General features: G+C 50.6%; 2 pseudogenes; both read right to left on the bottom strand.

Annotated features, from left to right (window-relative positions):
- Nucleotides 1–2563: 2563 nt before the first annotated feature.
- Nucleotides 2564–3210, bottom strand: LOC128933364 (feather beta keratin-like; annotated as a pseudogene).
- A 2594-nt stretch (nt 3211–5804) lies between these two features.
- LOC128945627 (feather beta keratin-like) lies at nt 5805–9492 on the bottom strand (annotated as a pseudogene).
- Nucleotides 9493–10242: the final 750 nt, after the last annotated feature.

Here is a 10242-nt window from a genome sequence, read left to right as displayed (position 1 = left end):
GAGAGGCTCTGGGCCGGCTTTTATGCCGGTCCAGGAAGGGCGGGCCAGTCTTGTCCCATGGCCTTGGGGCAATTTTGCAGGCAGCACCTCTTTGCTGACCCAGCCTGGTGTGTGTCATGAGGTGGGGAGTGTTTTCTTTCCCCCAGCTCTGCTGTGTCATGTCCTGCTCATGAGTTCCTGTTCATCTGACCTTGGCAGCAACTTTAAAGTGACAGTTTTTATTTTGGCTGGATTTTGTTTCAGCTGTGTGCCCAAGAATGAAGAATAGATGGCAATAACCTAGAGATGTCATCAGAGTCCCCACCCTATTGCTCTTGTGTTGCTCGGTTCATGGGTGTGTTGTGCAAAGGGACCCCATTCCATTACAACCCTGTCAGGATGGTCTGGTCTTTGCAGCTGTGCCATGAGTGAGGAGCTGACCTTTACATCATGGTCATTCTTCCTCACGTCTCCACCAGGTCACCAGACCTGTCTTTTGGACTTGCCTTTCTCCTTGGTTCTGCTCCGGCTTTGCCACTCTGATGTTACAATGGTTCTTCTGTGGTGGAATACATCCTCGGAACAGCTGCTGAGTTATCTGGAGAACAAGGTTTTGAGTAGTGGTTTTAGGAACTGCAGAGTTTTAGATGCAGAAAGGCAGCCAAAGGAGAAATCATCTCCCTTTCCTCAGCTGTCTGAAAGGAGTTCTTTTGTAAGACTATTGGTCTTTCCTCCCTATTAGCAAGCGATGGAACAAGTGGAAATGGCCTCAAGTTACTAAACCTCATGTTGACATGACCATGGGCAGCCTTGTTGAGCTGTCCTTCCTTGAGCAGGTTGAGTTGAACTCCATTATCTCCTACACAAACAGAGAGTGATGGGATGGGAGGAAATGTCTTCCCACTGACAGACGATAGAGTTAGATGGGATATTGTGAAGAAATTCTTCTCTGTGTGAGTGATGAGGGCCCAGCACAGGTCACCCAGAGAAGCTGTGACTGCCTCAACCCTGGTAATGATCAAGGCCAGTTTGGCCAGGACTTCGAGCAACCTGGGATAGTGGAAGGTGCCTTTGTCCACTGCACGGGTTTGGACAAGAGAATCTTCAAGGTCCTTTCCAAGCCAAACCATTCTACAGTGGGTCTTTGGTCACCTCTGAGAGGTTCCTTGAGCACAAATTATTCCCTTTGCTGTGATTCTGCCTCCTGGGATGGGCAGTGTCCGGCTGAGAGAGAAAATTCCTCCCCATGGAGAAAAATTCAGTCCCTCCTAATCCAGTGGGGATGGTCAGGGACAACTTGTGTTTGACACTAAACTGATCCACCTAAGGGCTCTGAGGGAGCTGGTGAAAGTGCTCCGAAGCCACTTGCTATCTTTTGCCAACACTCCTGGCTAGCTGGGGAGATCTCAGTTGATGTAGGCTTGAAAATGGGACACTTCCCTAGAAGAAGGGCCAGAAGAAGGGTCTGGGCAACTCCAGGCCTGTCAATCTGAGTCCAGTCCTGCAGAAGCTGCTGGAGCAGATCATCTGGAGAATATTTAATAGCCCCTGCAGGACCACCAGGTGATCATGCCCAGCCAACCTGGCTAAAGCAAAATCAGGTCCTGCTTGGCCAGCCTTATCACCTGAGGTGTCAATGTGACCTCCTTAGTAAGTGAGGAAAAGGCTGTGGATGATTTTTACTTGGAATTTAGTAAAGACTTAAATCTCCAGGCTTGGGAAGGAGTGACTAGGAAGCTGCCAATGGGAAAATGATCTGGAGGTGCTGGTTGACAATAGCTGAGCATGATCCAATGTGTTCCCAGGTGGCCACAAAAGCCAGTGTCATCCTGGCTTGTATTACCTGTAGTGGGACCAGCAGGACCACTGTAGTGACTGTCCCACTGTATTGGGTACTGGTGAGACCGCTCCCTGAATCTGAGTTCTGTTTTAGGCCCCTCAGAGCAAAAAAGACATTGAGGTACTTGAGGATGTCCAAAGAAGAACAAGGATGTTGGTGAAGAATTGACAGAGCCATTTCTGTGAGGGGCAGCTGAGAAAAGGGTGGTTGATTTGTCTGGGGATCAGGTTGGTTTGAACTGATGGATTTCCCCGTGTTCCTTGTGCACTCCTGGATTCCATTGCTGGAATGTTCAGAGAGTCCCGGTGGAGAAGAGTTGGATAAATGTGTGCTGCCATCGGGAGGTTGTGCTGGGGATATGGGCACAAATGCATCAGTGTGTCCAAGGGTTTGGGAAAAGGAAGGGTCTGTGCTGCATTCTGGAAGCCCAGTGGCTGGTTCTGCTGTTGACAGACATCCCAGGAGAGGTCTTGTGGCCCCTTTTCCACACACACCGATGGGTTGTTGACCCTTGACTTTGAGCATGGGAAGTTGCAAGAGCCATGGCAGAACAAAGGAGGAGGAGACGTGAGGCTATATTCCAGGAAAACTTTATTGAAGAAAAGAATTACAAGGTAGGAGAAAGAAGTGAGAAAGGAGGTGGTGTGAGCTGCAAGCAGGGCAACCATCAGCTGAGGTGCTTTGCTTGCAGGAGCTGTTGGCAGAGGGCAGAGCTGGTGGTGTCAGGGGTGGTGCTGAGGGCCCTTAGCAGATGGAGCCATAGCCCCTTGTGCCATAGCAGCCCAGGCCTCCCAGGCCGTAGCCAAGGCCAAAGCCAAATCCGCCAGAGATGGGCTGTCCCTGGGCATTGAGCTCAGTGCCCAGAGCAGCGGAGGAGGTGGATCCGACGGCGGTGTTCTGGGGGAAGGAGGTCATGATGGGTCCTGGCAGGGTGACCAGCACAGGGGAAGGGTTGATGATGACACGGGAATCCTGGCATTGCAGGGCACAGGGCTCGTTGCAGCTGTTGGCCAGCGGGGTGGGTCCGCAGGGACGGCAGAGGCTGTTGCAGGCCATGGGTGTGGTGTGGAGGGTGCCTGGAAGAGAGGAGGGTGAGGCAGGGCAGGCGTGTACGGGTCTGAGGGGCAGTGATGGCGAAGAGTGAGGGAGTGTGGAGGCTGTTGTGGGGCAGTGGGGAGGCGTGAGGGCTGCGGAGTCTGGGGCAGAGCCTGTTGAAACAGAGGAGTCAGGGGTGAAGGAGCAGAAGGATTGGGGTTTGAGACTCACCTGGTAGTCTGCAGAAGCAGAAGTAGAAGGCTTGAGGAGAAGTGTGTGAGGGAGAGAGACTCTGGGCCAGCTTTTATGCTGGTTCTGGAGGGGCGGGACAGCCTTGTCCCATGGTCTTGGGGCATTTTTGAGGCAGCAGCTCTTGGCTGACCCAGCCTGGTGAGTCATGAGGTGAGGAGTGGTTTCTTTTATGCAATTCTGCAATTCCATGTCCTGCTCTTGAGTCTGTGTCCATCTGACCTTGGCGGCAGCTTTAGAGTGACAGTTGGTGTTTGGGAGGATGTGATTGTTCATCACCTGTCAGGGAGGGCTGAATAAACAACCAGAGCCCAGGAGAGGTGTGATGTCATCATTGAGGTCATTTTGTGGCACTTGTGTGCTGTGGTTTATTGGGAAGACTGGACTAATCCCTTTGTGTCTTGAATGAGATCAAGAGACAGAACTGGAAAACCAGGTCCTCATCAGGATGGATTTGCTTCATTTTTAAGGTCCATTTGGGTTTCAGAGAATTACACAACAGCAAATTCTTTAATTTTAAGTGTATATCCTAACATCATTAAGAAATCAAAGAAACCCACCAGTCAAGAGTGTTTAATCCTTTTTTTATCATGGCTGGTCTGTGACTCCAATTCTTTTATTCTGCATTCAAGCTCTCAGATTTCATATCTTTTATCCCTTAAGTCTTACTTAATACTGTGTTCCTGTCAGCAAAAACCAATAATTACAGTCAGCGTATTCCTCTTTCCTTCTTTGACATGGTATGGACATTTCTTCATTAAATTCTATGATTCCATGTCATTCTCTTGAGGCCTTGTCCATCTAACCTTGACAGCAGTTTTTAAGTGCAAGTTGATATTTGAGAGGGTTTGCATGGAAGATGGGCGTTAGGCTGGGCCCAATAAACAGCCAAAATTTTGGAGAGCTGTGGTGTCATCAGTGAAATGATCCCGTGTCACTTCTGGGCTCTGTTTTATGGATGTGCTGTGATGAGGAGCCCCATTCCCTCCCAGCCCCATCAGGCTGCTCTGTGATGTGCTGAAGATGTTGCCCCTTCCCTCACATTCATTAGTCCCCACCTTGATCCCACCTGACTAAGCCTGACACTAGACCTGACTTTTCCTGTTCACTCTGCTCTGTGGATATCTTGGTGGTCCTCTTGCCTGTAAGCTTTTGCTATCTGGGATGATTTAGGTCCCAACTTGGGATGGATGCAAAGGGCTCAGACCACTTGTGGTTGTCAGAACAAGAACTGGGAGGTCACCCAGGGTTGTTGCAAGTGAGCATTTCATGATCTTTGACAACCAGGCAAGTCCAGGTTGTGTCAGGGCCCAGAATGGTGGCCTGAGAAAGGCCTGAGGGGCTAGACCTGGAGGTTTGTGGTCAGTGTTCAAAAGTCCAGATGGCAGCAAGACCCCAGTGCTGTAGCCCAGGAGTTGGATCCACTGGGGCAACCCTGAAAATCTGATGCTGAAGCTCAGCAAGGGCATCTGCCAAGAGCTGTTTGTTGGGAGGAGTCGCCCCAGGTAGGGAGGAATGTATGAGCATCAAAGGTAAGAATAGTTTTCTTCTGACAAATCGCCCTTGTGTTTAAAAAAAAGTGGAGCAGGAGGTGTCCCTGTATCATTCTGGGGAAAAGGGACCCCAAGTCTTCAGGTCCAGATTGGGAACAGTGTTGTGATGAAACAGGGGGAAGTGACTCTTGGTGTCTCCTGAACACTGGTGAGATCCCAAATGAGGTGTTCTCAGCAGTTCTAGGCTTCCCACATGTAAATGAAGTAGATTTGGTGAATTGACACCAGTTCAGGGCCCAAAAGATTTTAAAGGGCCTGGAGAATCTTTCCCAGCGGAGAGAATGTGAGAGGTGGGATTCCCAGAGGACAAGGCTGGACATAGGGATGTCATCAGTATGCACAAATTCCTAATTGCTGAGGGTGAAGTCGAAGGAGCCTGGCTGCTCTCAGCAGTGCACACATGCAGGACAAGAGGGAAAGGCACAAGTGAAAACAGATGGAATTCCCTGGGAAAGGCAGAAAACCTTTTTCAGTACGAGGTTTGGCCCAGAGTAAAAGAGGTGGTCGAGTATCGGTTCTGGGAGAGCCAGCTCTGAACTGTCCAAGGTCCTGGAAATCCGGCTCTTGTTGGCTACGATCGAGCAGCAGAGAATGAAGCAATTGCGCTCCAGAATTACTGTCTAATTGGATGATGTTGTTCCTATTTTTTGGGGGAGGGTTAGGGAGTCCTGCTGGGAAGAGAGTTTGTCAAGTGTGTACTGGCCCGCAAGGACCTGAAGAGAGCCATAAGCAAGAGAGATTTGTTGTGTCAAAGCCTTTGGTGTGGTAGGTGATGGGTTTGTGTCTCCCCTCAATCCATGGTTCCCATACCAGTCTTGATTGCTACTGGTGGAGATATATTTTCTAAGAAAGGTTTGAGACTTTTTTCCATTCAGTCCAACAGTCTATTCCTGACACTGTGTTGGGTAAGGAGGTGACACCACAGGAAATCATAACAATGAGCAAAGATGAGGAGACACATCAGGCTTTGATGCAGGAAATCTTTACTAAGTCAAAAAACAAAACAAAATAAAGAAACGACTGCAGAAAGTATTTTAAAGGATCCGGCCTGAGGTAGAAGTAGGGCAACCATCAGCTGAGGTGCTTTGCTTGCAGGAGCTGTTGGCAGAGCATGGAGCTGGTGGTAACAGGGGTGGGGCTGAGGGCCCTTAGCAGATGTAGCCGCCCCTTCTGCCATAGCAGCCCAGGCCTCCTAGGCCGTAGCCAAATCCACGGCCGTAGCCAAAGCCACCGAAGCCACCAAAGCCGCCAGAGATGGGCTGTCCCTGCACACTGAGCTCAGTGCCCACGGCAGCGGAGGAGGTGGATCCAACGGCGGTGCTCTGGGGGAAGGAGGTCATGATGGGTCCTGGCAGGGTGACCAGCACAGGGGAAGGGTTGATGATGACACGGGAATCCTGGCATTGCAGGGCACAGGGCTCGTTGCAGCTGTTGGCCAGCGGAGTGGGTCCGCAGGGACGGCAGAGGCTGTTGCAGGCCATGGGTGTGGTGTGGAGGGTGCCTGGAAGAGAGGGGGTGAGGAAGGGCAGAGGTGTGGGCAATGATGCAGGAGGGAGTGTGGAGGCTGTTGTGTGGCTGTGGGGAGGCGTGAGTGCTGCAGTGGCTGGGGCTGACTGTAAGAGATGAGAGGGGTGAGAGGTGCAGGAGAAGGAGGGTCAGGGGTTTGAGACTCACCTGGTTGTCGGCACGAGGAGAAGGCTTGAGAAGAAGTGTGTGAGGGAGAGAGGCTCTGGGCTGGCTTTTATGCTGGTTCTGGAGGGGCGGGACAGCCTTGTCCCATGGCCTTGGGGCATTTGGCAGGCGGTAATTCTTGGCTGACCTAGCCTGCTGAGTCATGAGGTGCAGAGTGTTTTTGTTCCCACAACTCTTCAATTCCATGTCCAACTCTTTGAGTCAGTGACCATCTGACCTTGGCAGCAGCTTTCAATCAGGAGTTGGTATTTGGGAGTATTTATTTATTAATGTTTGTAAGGGAGGACTGAATAAGCAGCCTTAGCCCTGGGGAACTACAATGTCATCAGTGAAGTAATTTTGTGGCATTTGTGTGCTGTGCTTTGTCAGTGCCTTGGGAAGACTGGGACTCTGTTCTGTGCCACTGGATGTCCATCAGTCATTGTGTTGCACCCAGGAATGCTGAGGGAGCTGCTGATGTCCTGGGAAGGTCCCTGTGTTATAGCTTGGCAAGGTCCCAGTGCCTGGGAGTGCCTGAAGGATTAAAGAGAGCTTGTGGCATTCTGCCTTGAATGCAATGGGAGAAAATCTGGAAAAGGAGAGACTGTTCAGGCTGAACTTGTTCCAGTGTTATGGCCCTTTTGGAATTCTCAAATCTTCATGATAATGCACTCTGTCATTTAAATTGTATTCCTTGACCTCATTAAGAAACTCATTAAACACACAAGAAACAGGTGCTCAGGTAGGTCTGTGACATCAGTTGTCTTACTCCACATGAAGGTCATATGGTTTCATAACTTGTATCCTTTAAGGCTTAACATTGTGTTCCTGTGAGCAAAACCCAATAATTACTAGCTCTGGTCAGCAACATCATCTTTCTTTCCCTGTCATGGTGCAGGTGTTTGTTTTTGGAATTCTGTTATTCCATGTCCTTCTCTTGAGTCTGTGTCCATCTGACCTTGACTGCAGCTTTTAACTGCGATTATTAGAGGTTAAGAACTGCTGTTGATGGTGCATGTCAGGGTGGGGTGAAGACATTACCAAAGCTTGGGAGAGGTGGGGTGGCATCACTGATGTCACCCTGTGATACTGCTGTGCCGTGGTTTTTGTGTGTGTTGTGAAGAGGGGCCCCATTCCCTGCCAGCCATGTCAGGCTGGTCTGGGCTTTGCAGGCGTTCTGGGGCTGAGGGGCTGCTCCTTCCAGTGCATTCCTGCCTGGCTTGGCTCCATCTCTCCTGCCCGATCTATTTGCCAGGCCTTTCTCCATGGAGATGGGAAAGCAATTCCTGAGATTTATGAAGGTCACCCAAGCTCCCCAAAGTCCAGTGCTGGTTGATCCATAGCAATCGTCTCAGCTGGGCCCAGCAAGGTCATCCTGTGGGGTCACAGTGCCAGGTTCTGACTGACACATGGAACGGAAAGCAGCTGAAGGAAAAGGAGAGCAAGGCAGGTGAGGAGAAGTTGAAGGATGTTCAATTTTCAGAAGAAGAGAACTGACCTTATTGCTCTCTGAAATTGTCTGAATGGAAATTTTTTAACACCAGTCTTGTTTCCCTTTCACCAAGCTGTGGAGAAGAGGGAATGAACTTTAGTTTCGCTAGTGGAGGTTTAGTTTCCTATTAGGGAAATTTAATTCACAAAAATGCAGGACAACCAACATAATGAAAGGGCTGGAGAATCTGTCATAGAAGAGAGGTTGGGAGAGCTGGGACTTCCAGGAGACAAGGATGGACAGCAGGGTGTCATCAATGTATGAAAATCCCAGATGGCAGGAATGAAGTCAAGGGAATCCATTTATCCACAGTAGTGCAACCATACAGGAAAAGAGGGCAAGGACAAAAGTGAAAACAGATGAAATTCAATGGGCAAAGAAGGGAAACATTTTTCAATATGAGAGTGGACAGAGAGCGGAAGACATGGTGGAGTCCCTGTCCTGGGAGAACCAAACCTGAATTGTCCATAGACCTGGAAATCCTGCACTTGTTAGTCTTTCTTGAGCTGAGGGGAATGAAGCACTTACATCGCAGAGTTCCTGCCCAAGTGGATGATTTTGTGACTCTGCTGTGAGGGTTCAAGGGTTCTCCTGGGAAGAGAATTTGTCAAGTGTGTGCTGGCATGGAGACACTCTATCAGAGCTGTGCTCAGGAGATCATCAATATGTCAAAACATTTTGGTGTAGTACGTGATGGGCTTATGCCATGTTCTGGAAAGTCCTCCCAATCCTTTACTTCCTGTGCCAGTCTTGATTGTTAGTGGTGGTGACATATTTACTAAGAAATGTGTTGTGCCCCTTTTCCATTCACCCCAATGCCCTGTCTGACACTGTGTGAGGTGAGGATCTGAGACCACTGGAATTTATAAAGATGACGAGACATGTCAGGATCTGATGCAGGAAAACTTTATTGAGGCAAAAGAGTTAAAAGGCACGAGAAAGAGGCAGAAGTGATGCAGTGTGAAGCGCAAGTAGAGAGACCATCAGCTGAGGTGCTTTGCTTGCAGGAGCTGTGGCCACAGCCCAAAGCTGGTGGTGTCAGGGGTGGTGCTGAGGGCCCTTAGCAGATGGAGCCATAGCCCCTTGTGCCATAGCAGCCCAGGCCTCCCAGGCCGTAGCCAAGGCCAAAGCCAAATCCCCCAGAGATGGGCTGTCCCTGGGCATTGAGCTCAGTGCCCAGTGCAGCGGAGGAGGTGGATCCGACGGCGGTGTTCTGGGGGAAGGAGGTCATGATGGGTCCTGGCAGGGTGACCATCACAGGGGAAGGGTTGATGATGACGCGGGAATCCTGGCATTGCAGGGCACAGGGCTCGTTGCAGCTGTTGGCCAGCGGGGTGGGTCCGCAGGGAGTGCAGCGGTTGTAGCAGGCCATGGGTGTGGTGTGGAGGGTCCTGGAAGAGAGAGGGATGAGGCAGGGCAGGGCTGTGGGGGTCTGAGGGGTGAAGAAGTGTGGAGGCTGTTGGGGGGGGTGTGGAGGCTGGAGCTGAGCAGGCTGGAAGAGAGGAGCCAGGGGTGTAGGAGCAGGCGGGCCAGGGGATTGAGCCTCACCTGGTTGTCAGGAGGAACAGGAGTAGGAGGAGTCAGGAGGAGCTTGTGAGAGAGAGATGCTCTGGACCGGCTTTTATGCTGGTCCTGGAAGGGTGGGACAGCCTTGTCCCATGACCTTGGGGCATTTTGCAGGTTACGGGTTCTGCCAGGCCCGGACTGGCAAGTCATGATGTGAGGAGTGTTTTCCTCCCTGCGACTCTGCCGTGTCATGTCTTGCTCTAAGGAGACCATGTCCATCTGACCTTGGCGGCATCTTTGAAGTGAATGTTGGTATTTGAGAGCATTGGCATGGAAAATGTGTGTCAGAGAAACCAGAATATGCAAAAAAAGCCTCAGAAAATATGGGTGTCATCAGTGAGGTCATTTTGTGGTACTTGTGTGATTTAATTTGTGGGTGTGTTGTGAAGAGGGGCCCCATTCCCTCCCAGCCCTGTCCAGCTGGTGTGGGATTTGCAGCTGTGCTGTGCATGAGGAACTGCCCCTTCTACTGCAGTCATTCCTTCTTTAAAGTGTGGGTATCTGAAACCAAAGGCTGGTGTTGATGGTGCATGTCAAAGGGGACTGAAGATGTGAGCAATATTATGTAGAGTTGGGGTGTCATCAGTGAGGAACCCATGAAACTCATAGTTTTGAGGTTTTGTGTGTGTTGTGAACAGGGGCCCCAAATTATCCCAGGTCAGTCAGGCTGGTCTGGGCTTTGCATCTGTGCCAGGTTTGAGTGCCTGGAGTCTTCCTTTCCACGTGGACAGTTGGAGAGTTGCCCCCTCAGCAAGCTGGCAGGTGATAGGGTGTCTGAGGCACCACTTGGCTGTTCCACCAGTCAGAGAGACCTGGAGACTGAGGATAACAGGAATCTCCTGCATTTCAAGAGTGGG

Source organism: Melozone crissalis, unplaced genomic scaffold (assembly GCF_028551555.1).
Source record: "Melozone crissalis strain CALT ecotype California unplaced genomic scaffold, PUWL_Pcris_2 ptg000002l_1, whole genome shotgun sequence".
Taxonomy (NCBI): Eukaryota; Metazoa; Chordata; class Aves; order Passeriformes; family Passerellidae; genus Melozone; species Melozone crissalis.
The sequence above is the reverse complement of the archived record's forward strand: the minus strand, read 5'-3'. Positions and strand labels throughout refer to the sequence as shown.